The sequence below is a fragment of the Periplaneta americana genome, chromosome 7 (genome assembly GCF_040183065.1).
Source record: "Periplaneta americana isolate PAMFEO1 chromosome 7, P.americana_PAMFEO1_priV1, whole genome shotgun sequence".
NCBI classification, from domain to species: domain Eukaryota; kingdom Metazoa; phylum Arthropoda; class Insecta; order Blattodea; family Blattidae; genus Periplaneta; species Periplaneta americana.
In genome coordinates this window covers 77,661,053-77,673,858 of record NC_091123.1, presented here as the reverse complement: position 1 = coordinate 77,673,858, position 12,806 = coordinate 77,661,053, and the positions used below count along the sequence as shown (strand labels likewise).

At 36.6% G+C, this 12,806-nt stretch overlaps 1 protein-coding gene and 1 non-coding gene across 6 annotated transcripts in view; both read left to right on the top strand.

Moving 5' to 3' along the window:
* Nucleotides 1-12,806, top strand: part of LOC138703217 (POU domain protein 2-like) — a 2,136,291-nt gene that overhangs the window by 1,934,484 nt on the left and 189,001 nt on the right. The gene's annotated exons all lie outside the window — the stretch shown is intronic.
* On the top strand, nucleotides 4,175-4,246 carry TRNAH-GUG (transfer RNA histidin (anticodon GUG)). The gene has a single exon. It is a non-coding gene; the product is annotated as a tRNA-His (tRNA).

The following is a 12,806-nucleotide window of genomic DNA, read 5'->3' as shown; positions in this document are numbered from 1 at the left end:
TATTAAAACCTTTGTAACATCATAAATTATTAAATTTTTCCATAGTGGGACTTAAGTTTATAACAGGCGGGCGAGGGAGTTGGTTTTAATTGTTCATTTCTTTCAGCAGAAATTATCGACTGAGAATGAGAATGTTATTGTATATATACGCTGTGTATGCTGTTTTATCATCTAAATAGTAACATAGCGTTTTGTAACTTCATATCATTCTTATGCATTATTTGACTCATAGGTAATATGGCAGGATATAATTCTTATGATTTTTAGAGAACCCGGAGGTTCGTTGCCGCCCTCACATAAGCCCACCATTTGCCCTATCCAGAGCAAAGTTAATCCAGTCTCTGCCATCATATCCTACCTCCCTCAAATCCATTTTAATATTATCCTCCCATCTACGTCTCGGCCTCCTCAAAGGACTTTTTCTCTCCGGCCTCCCAATTAACACTTTATATGCATTTCTGAATTTTCCCGTACGTGCTACATGCACTGCCTCTCTCAAACGTCTGGATTTAATGTTCCTAATCATGTCAGGTAAAGAATACAATGCGTGCAGTTCTGTGTTGTGTAACTTCATCCCTCTTAGCGCAAATATTTTCCTAAGTACCTTATTCTCGAACACCCTTAATCTCTGTTTCTCTCTCGAAGTGAAAGTCCAAGTTTCACAACCATACAGAACAACCGGTAATATAATTGCTTTATAAATTCCAACTTTCAGCTTTTTTGAGAGCAGACTTGATAAAAGCTTCTCAACCGAGTAATAACAGAAATTTCCCATAGTCTATTTCTTCTGCGTTTAATTTCCTCATTTATATTTGTTTCTGTTGCTCTAAGATATTTGAATTTTTCCACCTCTTGAAAGAATAAATTTCCAATTTTTATATTATATAGTTATTATTAGGTACTTATTTTATTTTGGTTCAGGACTCAATTTGTAACTTCATATCTGAATTCATTATTTTGAAGAGTTCTAGCATTAATTTTCGAGAAAACAAAATTAATAGTATGCATGTCGCTTGTAACGGATTTTACTAGAAAATTATACATACTTTTTTTCCTTATAGACTGCACAGTCTTGAATGGGTCTAGTCAAGTTCACATGTGAATTTTTCCCCTCTCTAACAATGGATAAACATATGTTAGGTTTCATGTGACACGGGGCAGCCAATATGCAGTGCCTCCACTTAAAACATCTCAGAACATTACACTGCAAACGTACTGTATAAGCACGACACCGATGTAGTCACGCTGTAGCACGCTTTCCTGCTGATCGATGCTGCGCTCGGGCGTGGGTTCGATTCCCTCTTGGGCTGATTACCGGGTTGAATTTCTTTTCCGAGGTTTTCCGAGTCGAATGTCAAAGTAATTCGTGACGTTCCCTCGGCCCCAGCTCGCTACCACAAATTCTATCGACGCTAAATAAACTAGTAGTTGATGCAACGTTGCTAAATAACCGATTAAAAAAAGGACGTATGTCCTATTGTATATAGGTGGACTAAATTTGATATAAGCAAATTTTGTGATTTTCTCTATAAATCCAAAATATCCAGGTATTAATTAATCTATGTTAAATAAAAGCATTACTGCTTACATTGGGAATAATCGAGTGAAAATGGTTGTGAAAGTATTGGATAACTGTTTTTAAAAAAATTGTAAGGAATAGTCGTGGTGTTCTAGACACTATATGAAGGCAACAGTCCTTTGCGCCCCAACTGAATACTTTCCTGCTATTTTTTTCCTTTCCCTTCAACCCCAAACTACCGCTCATCGTTCAGCCCTTATTTCAATCTCCCACCACACATACTCACTCGTTTCCAACTCCCGATGGAGTCAAAGGGCAAGCAGTAGAGTGGTCAAGCGGCCCCTTATTGATATACTGTATAAACACACCTATCTACGTAATTTTTTTCTAGCCCTGTTCACAAAAGCATAAAGAAAGCTAACATGTGTGTATAACAGACAGAGTTCCTGTGTTCTTTCCACCGTACGTTGCTTGTTGAGTGAATAATTGAAACTGTACCTAAATTATTTTATCCACGATAAAAAGAATACAAAGCAGACATAGAGACATTGACGATGTTTTAGGGAAAGCTCTCTGTAAGAAGTGTGCTTTTCACCAGGAGCGAACATTTCAACCTATTTTACGAAGGAGCAGCTTTCAAATATTCACTCATCGCAGTTTCTTGGTTACCGTGCTTGATCCTGTCGTCCTCTGAGATCCGCTTGGCATGCTGGCCGTTGGACCTGAGATAAGCGGGTTCAAGCATGGCTTCGTCCGGAAGGGAAGTATAGCCAGTGCCACCGTTTCTGGCGTGTGAAATAAGTAATGGAAGCGTTGAGAGCGAGTCCATGAATCTTTGCTTCAAAATGTGGGCGAGAAAGCTGACAACTGTGGCAGAATGTTGAAGTCACATCTGTTTAGGAGGTGGTACCACTCTCAGCCGATGTGGAAACAGATGCCACTGTTTGAATAGTACTTAAGGAAACACCCCAGAAGTGCGAGTGTCTTGCCTTTGAAGCAGTGGGCAGATTGATGACGTGACGTGTTGGGTGGTACCGTTCTCAGCTGCACTGGCAACAAGTGCTCACTGACTGGCTTTTTAATCAAGGACACGCGCCAAAAACGCTGGTACTGGCCATAAAGCCGTTGATTCTAGTATTAGATTTGCGGCACGTCAGAGAACCCTGTCTTCAGCAGAGAGTTCCTGGCAAAATTCATTGACCATTAAATTTCTCACTTACATTGAACTTCAATACTGAATAACTTCTGCAGTTGAAAGCATCGTTAAGTAAATGTATTACTGTAATTTGATCGAAGATTTGCAGACTAAAACTTGGCCGAAGACGGTGTAATTTTTAAGGGCAGTTAAAAAAACCTTAGCATGACTTAGCATGGTACGAAAGGCTTATATCGTACTTACGGAACTTAGAGGAGCTCCAGCCATGAATGAGAATGCTCTGGTAAATATTTACCGGAAATTTATTGTCTACTTCATTATTATTTTAATTTTGGACATGGCACGAGTCCGCATCGGTAATACGAGTATATCTATTCGTTAAGTAGGCTATACAGCTTCTACCAAAAGTTTAAGGACATCCTTTTAAAAGTGATGTTTAACTTTTGTCCTTACACTTATGTAAAAACCCCGATGCTTATAAAGATACCAAATTCCTGTGAAAAATGAAGTTTTTATTGCAAACCTAATCTCTCCGTTTTTCAAACTGTGGATAATATAACAATTTTTCTGTTGTAAAAACTTATTGAAAAATTATATTTTCAGAGTTCAGAGTAGGTGTACTTAGATCATTGAATTCTGGGATAGAGTTAGACATACCTGAAACGTTTCTTGTGCGATTATCACTTGTTATTTTTACAATTTGTGACAGCTCGTTCACGGATTGTAATCCAGATTTTTTTTTTCTTTTATTCAGGGAAAATTGCCAGTTCCTAAAATTCTCTTGAGTTTGAAATTCACGGCAAATTGATCAGGAACGGTCACTGCCATTTACATCATAACACTGGGAGTTGGTAAAAACTTGTTAAACAGCTTATTCCCTCCATATTTAGTAAATAGTTGTGGAGTTTGTTACGCGTGTGGAAAGGTTAGATTCATTCCTTGAAAAAGAAAAGAAAAAAAAAAGTGAAAATGGGTCCAAATTCAGTGAGTATGGGCATGAAGTGACAAATTATTGTAATGTGGAAGAATAACTTTAGGTAATATCTAATTCTATCCCAAAATTCATTGATATAAATATATTCATTCCGGAATAATTATTTTTTTCCCTACAAAAATGTAATTTTTCAATAAGTTTTCATAACAGAAAAATTGTTATATAATCCACAGTTTGAAAGATAGATAGCGTTTAAAGTAAAAATAAAAAAAACTTCATTTTTCACTGGCATTTAGTTCCTAAGTCTTAAATCACGAAGTACGTACTTTGGTACATCACAGTAATATCATAAACGTATATAATCACTTAGCGATTTAAGACGGCACTCATTCCGTCGGATCCCGGCAACTTAGTCACTCGTAATGAGTGCGCCTCTGCACATAGTGTGTTGGACATTGTGCCACTGTCACACATCTGTGACACAGTGCTTGAGGGTTGGCCACTAAAGGGAAATTAAGAGGTGGAACTTAAACTGAGAGGATTCAACCCGGCATCGGAACTGGAGTCCGGTGTGGCTTAGTGGGTAAAGCGTCAGCACGTGGAGCTGAAAACCCGGGTTCGAATCCCGGTGCCGGAGAGAATTTTTCTCCTCTCCACCCATCCTTCATCATATGATGTACTGTGATATACAGATTTCAAGATCTAGCCTATATTGAATGATGATTCTTTGATTAAAAAATTATATTATTATAAATTACTATTTAAAAAACATAATTAAACCATCGTTGATAAAATACTGTATGCAACTAGTGGGATGTATCGCTTTCGTCTAAATCAAAGAACATTGCTAAAGCCTCGTTGTTCAAAATCAAGCTCGAGCGATTATAATTCACTTATCTCACTAGCTGTCTAAATAACCTCGTATTATATTATTTATATAGCAGTCTTTTTTATAGGTTGCTGTCCCAAAATGACTATGATCTCTGTGTCTTACAATAATGGAGCAAGCAAGCAAGAGGGGTGATGATTATCCATCACATATTTCTATACCTGCAGCGTTCTCCCGTACGCACAGCTGTATTAAACATTTGTACTCAGAGTACTTAACGATCGTGTTTTGTCTACCGTTGTGAGATGACTTACATACTATTTGATGTATAAACTATATTATCTTAAAACGAAGTTGCCAATCACAATCTGTGTCACGGTTCCCATTGTTTTGTGACGTAAGCAGTTCGCGGTCGCTGTCCGTCGTAACACTTATCACTAATTTATGCCACTTTATGGTTAAAGAGCTTCCAAGTTTTTCGTGGAATTGGAAGCGGACGAGATGAAGAAACTCTGTTGACATGAGAAGTGAGCACGCGAGGGCTTCACGCACGATTCAGGCAGAGGATCCCTGCACCTGACTGAGTCGGTACTGCAGTCTGCCTCACTATCGGCGAAATAAAGCGAATATACCTACCTACATCCTTCAGTGGTAGAGTTGTTAATATTTCCAATAATTATAACTGGTACGTTCTTATCTCGATGATATCTTTCCCGACTTAATATTTTTTACACAAATTATGCTAATTTACCTATTTAGTTCTTCAGCCTCCTTCTGAAGTCTCGTGAGACGTTGACACGAAATATTCATCCGTAAAACATGGAATATCTTGGGCGAGAAACAGTAGAGGCTACTCATTCGCGAACATGCTTTTTTGTATGCCGGAAATCTCATGACAAATAGTCCTCTGACTTTTCTTCCCTGATAAAGGAAGGGTTTAGAGCCATAGAGGGCCAAGCGTCATTTATTAAAAACGGAGAAAGCAAGGCTGAACTGAATACCATAGTTTAATGAAGATAGACATGTCATTTAGTTTTTAATGTTCGTACTTTATATTGCTTGCTATAAGTTTTCATTAAATTATGGTAATCACCTAATTTTTACCCTTGTTTTCTTCGTTTTTAATCTATGGCGCTTGGCCCACTATGGCTCTGAACCCTTCATTTACTGTCCTTTATAGTGCATCATTGGACGTAATATTGCTTATAAGTGATAGTTTACTCGTGCATTATTGCAAGTGTCATACTTTAAATTTAGCGGTATTTATAGGAACTGTACCATTACAATAAGAATTAAAAAAAATTAGTCTGAGTAAATATTTTTAAAATTATTTTTTCCGAAAAAATATACGTTTTCAACATCCATGGCATTGTCCAAAGGGCTTCTGGTAATCTGAAGATTCTTGTACATGTCATATTTCTGTCTATCTGTCTTGTTATACATAATCCCATAAATTATTGGACGAAAACTTGTTCATATTTAGTTGTCATGAAAAAAAAAATGGTTTATTTAACGACGCTCGCATCTGCCGTGGTTATATCAACAACGCTGTTGTGCCGGAATTTTGTCCCGCAGGAGTTCTTTTATATGTACTAACATAAGCCTGTTTCATTTAAGCACACTTAAATGTCATCAACCTGGGCCGGGATCGAACCCTCAATCTCGAGCACAGAAGGCTAGCGCTATCCTACCGACTACGCTAGACATGACTGGTTGTCATGAGGAGACCTACATTCACCTGAACAACTGTACATTAAATTAATTATTTTCAATTGAAGAATAATTACAGTTTAGTTAATATCTTAAGTGATGAAAAGTATTACAAAGTGGCACTTTGTATGGAATTCCGATTATGGAAAACGTAACATAAATTTTAATTCCAAAAATGACTCATCGAAACATTCTATCCAATGAAAGTTGTAGTTCATGAAAAATCTACATTTTTTACATAGGACAATTTTAGTGTAAATTAATCCTGTAGGAATTTAGGACACAGCAAAGAATATCATAAGTACTACAGATATTAAATATTCTTCTGTCCACCGTAGCAGTGATTCTTCATTGAAATACTCAACTCACCACATTCACAGAATAAGGCTGTTAAAATTTTCGTGAAATGACTCTTTAATAGGTACTGCAGAAGTACCTCCCGCAAATTGTTTGTAATTTAGGCCTACACGACACATCAATTACATCAGAGTGTAATAATACGTACTAACTATTGGAGTGGACTGTAGAAGTAGATCAAAAGAATGAACGTTTCCTTTGCACACAGTATTCAAAATCTATTTTATCAGTGACAGTCATAACGAATGACAAATAATTCATAGAAACGAATTATTTTTTTTCAGCACAGCATCCACGATCTATTTTCCAATAACAGACATAACTAGTAGAAATGATACATACGTACCGACTTAACTGTTTGCCTTATTCATAGTATTCAGAAACTATTTTAAATTAGTAGACATTAACGAGTAGCAATGAGACATAGAAAAGTCCCCCCCCCCACCAGGAAAAATATTAAATTTAAGAGTTTTTAACCAGTAGGAGGCATTAACGAGCATCAGTAAGACAGGGTATGGAGTTGTTTCCCTTTGGAACTAGGAGATGAGGATGGAGTTGTTTCCCTTAGTAAGTAGAAGATGAGGATGGAGTTGTTTCTTTTAAGAAGTAGGAGATATTAATAAAGTAAATAGCAGTGAGAAAGAGGATCGAGTTGTTTCCCGTAGGAAAAGTGTTCATAGAGTCTCTTTATCTAATACCTGGAATTAATGAGTACCAATTATTAAACAGAGAACCAAGTTTTTTCTCTTTAAAAAAAGTAGCAGATATTGACAGCAGTGATACAGAGGATCAAGTATTTTAGTCTCTCTTTAACTAGTACTAGGTTTTAACGGACATCCGTGCGGTAGAGAATAGAGTTGTTTCCCTCAGAAAGTAGTAGACAGTAACAAATAGCAGTGAGACATACGATCGAATTGTTTTTCTTAGGAAAAGTATTTACGAGTCTTTTTATCAAATAGCTAGAATTAATAAATACCCATTATTAAACAGAGAATCAAGTTGTTCCTCTTAAAAAAGTAGCAGATATTGACAGCAGTGATACAGAGGATCAAGTATTTTAGTCTCCCTTTAACTAGTACTAGGTATTAACGGACATCAGTGCTGTAGAGAATGGCGTTGTTTGTCTTAGAAAGTAGTAGACAGTAACACATAGCAGTGAGACATACGATCGAATTGTTTTTCTTAGGAAAAGTATTTTTAGAGTCTCTTTATTAAATAGCTGGAATTAATGAGTACCAATTATTAAACAGAGAATCAAGTTGTTTCTCTTAAAAATGACAGATATCGACAGTAGAGATACAGAGGATCAAGTATTCTACTCTATTTTTAACGGACGTCAGTACGGTAGAGAATAGAGTTGTTTCCCTTAGAAAGTAGTAGACAGTAATAAATAGCAGTGACAAAGAGGATCGAGTTGTTTCCCTTAGAAAAAGTATTTTTAGAGTCTCTTTATCAAATAGCTGGAATTAATGAGTACCAATTATTAAACAGAGAATCAAGCTGTTCCTCTTAAAAAAAAGTAGCAGATATCGACAGCAGTGATACAGAGGATCAAGTATTTTTAGTCTCTCTTTAACTAGTACTAGGTATTAACGGACAGCAGTGCCGTAGAGAATAGAGCTGTTTCCCTCAGAAAGTAGTAGACAGTAACAAATAGCAGTGAGACATAGGATCGAGTTGTTTTTCTTAGGAAAAGTATTTACGAGTCTCTATACGATAGCAGGCATTAACGGGTATAATGAAATGATAGAGTATAAGGGGATAAGTTGTTTCCCCTAGGAAAATCCTTAGTCTTTCTATACAATAGCAGGCATTAACAGGCATCAATGGGACAGCCTATGAGTTGTTTCCCTGAGGAATATTATTTGGAGTCCCTTTAGCCATTAATGGGCATTATAGGGCATCAGTGAGACTGAGGATGGAGATGTTTGCCTTATAAAATATAATAAATTAACAAATAGCAGTAAGACATACGTTCGAGTTGTTTCCCATAAGAAGAGTATTTAGATTTAGAATCTCTTTATTCAGTAACAGGTATAAGTGAGACAAAGGATGGAATTGTTACCCTTAGGAAGAAGCAGATTTTGACAAATGTAAGTGTGACATAAGATCAAGTTGTTTCTCTTAAGAAGAGTATTTGAGTCTCTTTATTACGTAGTACCAGTGAGACAAATAATTAAATTATTTACTTTACGAAAAATACCCAGGCCTAACGAGTATAAATTAATTACAGAACTTTTGTTATTTACTTGTGATATTCAAGATCAGTTCTTACACTTCTAGACCGAAGGAATAATTGTTTTGCATCTCCAAGAAGCATTAAGATGAATTCCGGTTATCAATAAAGGTATAGTAACACTGCGTGCAGAATAGAACACATTAATAAAGATGATATTAATTTACGCTTGTTACACCTTCTGATTCTCCAGTTTTCTTCTTCCTTTAATTATCTCTGTCCCTGACAACGCAACAGTGACATACAATGCTTTAGCTCACTTATCACATTCATAATATCAAGAATAATTTTAATGTATGCAACAGAAACGAAAGGTAACTTTACAGGACAGAAAGTCTCCTTATATAGAAGTAATTCCGTTATCAGTAAGACATGCCATTAAATTTCCAAGTATTTAGATATAACATAAATATTTTATGGTTAAAACTCTTCATATTGACACATCCTATATTATGGATAACGGAAGAATAATGAATACGCAATTGAAGTTTCATAAAGTTATGCTTGTTATTCCCGAACCCACACTTTCTGAGGTCGAAATTGCGATAGAAAACCTGAAAAAGTACAAGTCTTCAGGTATCGATCAAATTCCAGCAGAATTAATACAAGACGGTGGAAGCGCATTATCTAACGAAATTTATAAGCTTGTACTTGCTATTTGGGAAGAGGAAATTGTACCAGAACAATGGAGGAAGTCCATAAGTGTACCTATTTTTAAGAAGAGGTAAAAGACTAACTGTAGTAACTTTCGAGGAATATCACTTTTGTTGACGTCGTACACAATTTTGTCCAATATTCTTTTGAGAAGATTAACTCCATATGTAGATGAAATTATTGAGGATCATCAGTTTGGTTTTAGGCTTAATAGATCGACTATTGATCAGATTTTTTGTATTCGACAGTTAGGCCTATTGGAGAAAAAATGGGGGGGGGGGGTATAAGGGTACAGTACATTAGTTATTCATAGATTTCAAAAAGGCATATGACTCAGTTAAGAGAGAAGTTTGTATAATATTCTTTTACATTGGTATTCTCAAGAAACTAGTTCTTCCAATCCCTGATGCTGTTAGGCGTCAGGTTCACCTCTCTCCGTCCATCTCTTCCAAATCTTTCTATCTCTACACATTTCCTTTATTTCAGCTATTATCTGCCCAAGTTGTTGTAATATTTTCTCTATAGTGTTCTCCTACTTAAATCTTGGTCTACCTCTTCCTATCCTTCCTTCCACTCGCATCTCCATTATCTGTTTAACTTTCTTTTCCTCCGTCTTTCTATACATATGTCCGAACCGTTTCAGTTGCTTTTCTTCTATATTCTCTATTACGGATTTCTTTAGTTTTACCTTTCTCTTACTTTTTTGTTTCTTATTCGATCCCTTCTAGTTTTTCTTATCATTCTCCGAAGATACTTTATTTCCATAGCAGTTATCTTGCTTTTGTATTTGTCAGTTAGCGGTACACTTTCTTTTCCATATTGTAGTATTGGTTTTATTATTGAGTTATATATTTGCATTTTGGTCTTGATATTGATCTCTTTTTTTCCAACTATTGTGTTGCTTATTTTAGAAACTAGTTCGATTAATCAAATGTATCTCGGTACATACTCCGTATGTACCAGTTTCTGTCGCATCCATTTACAATTCACTTCGGGCTAAAGCAAGGAGATGCACTATCACCTTTATTTTATAACTTTTCTCTAGAATATGCCATTAGGAAAGTCCAGGATAACAGAGAGGGTTTGGAACTGAATGGGTTACATCAGCTTCTTGTCTATGCGGATGACGTGAATATAAAACCCACAAACTATTAGGAAACGCACGGGAATTTTACATTAAACAAATAAAGGGATAGGTTAGAAAGTAAGTCCCAGAAAGACAAAGTGTATAATTATGTCTCGTGACCAGAACGTAGTACGAAATGGATTTGAGAGAGGTGGGATATGATAGTAGAGACTGGATTAAACTTGCTAGGATAGGGACCGACGGCCGTCTTATGTGAGGGCGGTAATGTATCTCCGGGTTCTCTAAAAGCCATAAGTAAGTAAAGGAAAAGGGAAGTGACTCAACACTGTCCCAGAGGCCGGAATGTAGATGTATAAAGAGAGAATAAATTTATATAGCGATAGAAAATGGCAGTCGCTTATAATACATCGTGTAAAAGTGAATGAAAACAAAACTGTATGGATATGAGTATTACTCGACCAAGGCGAGTGGAGCCGCGGGCGTAATGTGAACTATCGCGATGCGGTATTACGAACGCAGGAGCAGTAGCACCGCGGCTCCGGGCTGCAGGACTCCACTGACCTTGGTCGAGTAATACTAATAATTTAATTGCAATGCACTGATTTGTTATATCGTTTATTCTTTTTTATTATCTATTTCGTCTCGCCATACACTTTGGATAGGACTGCATTGCAAATTATTGGCTTACTATTGCTGTCCTCTTGCCTGCTTGCCATCTTTGCCTGTTAGATACTTCTATTGTCTCACGAAGCATTGTCTCCAAGGGAGATACGAAGTCGCATATCACAACTTAGTTCGCAGATACGGAGTTCGTGGAGCAGGAAAAAGCTGATGAGTATTTTTTTGTAGGTCATTCTGACTCATGGCAGAATAGTTTTACATTATACTTAACTTCCTAAAAATATACTAAAAATATTAATCATCCCTCGGTAGATATTTAATCCATTAATGACAGAAGAATATGGATGGAGCGAAATCAATATCGTTTCCGTTATAGTATCACGCTAAAATTTTCAAAATTGCACGTTCTCCAATATTATGAGTTTTATATCGACATAATTTCAAAAATAACTATTCCAACTTGCATTTTAAATTGAAGCTATGCATAATTTGAACTCAGTCTCAAAATGGAGCACAAGACTTCCAGCATACTGTTAAAATGTCTATACAAGATCTGCATTTTTATTGATATCGTTCTGCAGTATTTGCTCGTTCGAAAACAAAATTATTTCTTAACTAGCGAAGTGCTTTGTGTGGAGTGTGGTATTTATTGCATGGGACAGAAAAATGGACATTACGACGAAGTGAAGAGAAACGACATGCATAATGTTCTGCTCAACGGCAAGTTTTTCACTGCAAGCACTGCACTCTTCAATCTTTCCTATTTTCTGCCTTCCTCTTAGTCTACGCATACGATACATACGCAGGCTATGTCTTAATGACGTCTATCATCTGATATCTTCTTCTGCCCCGAACTCTTCTCCCATTCACCATTTCTTCCAGTGCATCCTTCAGTAGGCAGATTCTTAGCCAGTGATCCAAACAATACCTTTTTCTCTTCCTGATCATTTTCAGCATCATTCTTTCTTCACCCACTCTTTCGAACACAGCATCATTTCTTATTCTGTCTGTCCATTTCACACACTCAATTCTTCTCCATATCCACATTTCAAACGCTTCTAGTCGTTTCTCTCCATTTCGTGGTAATGTCCATGTTTCTGCCACATACAATGCCACACTCCACACAAAGTACTTCACTAGTCTCTTCCTTAGTTTTTTTCAGAGGTCAGCAGAAGATGCTTTTTCTATTAAAAGCTTCCTTTGCCATTGCTATCCTCTTCTTGATTTCCTGGGAGCAACTCATGTTACTGCTTATAGTACAGCCCAAGTATTTGAAGCTGTCAACTTACTCTTCTGCCTCATTTAGTATTCGCAAGTTTCTCTTCTTTATTTTTATTTCGACAACCATGGTGTTCGTCTAGTTTGCATTTACACATATTCATCCCACACATCTTCTGCTAAGAGAAACGACTAGAAGCATTTAAAATGTTGGGAAGAATGGAGCGTGTGAAATGGTCAGACAGAATAAGACATGAAGCTGTGCTAGAAAAAGTGAATACAGCAAGAATAATGCTGAAACTGATCAGGAAGAGAAAAGGGAACTTGTTGGGTCACTGGCTGAGAAGAAAGGATGCACTGGAAGGAATGGTGAACGGAAGAAAAGTACGAAGCAGAAGAAGATATCAGATGATAGACAACACTAAGATACATGGATCGTATGCGATGGTTAAGAAAAAGGTGAATATAGGAAAGATAGGAGAATG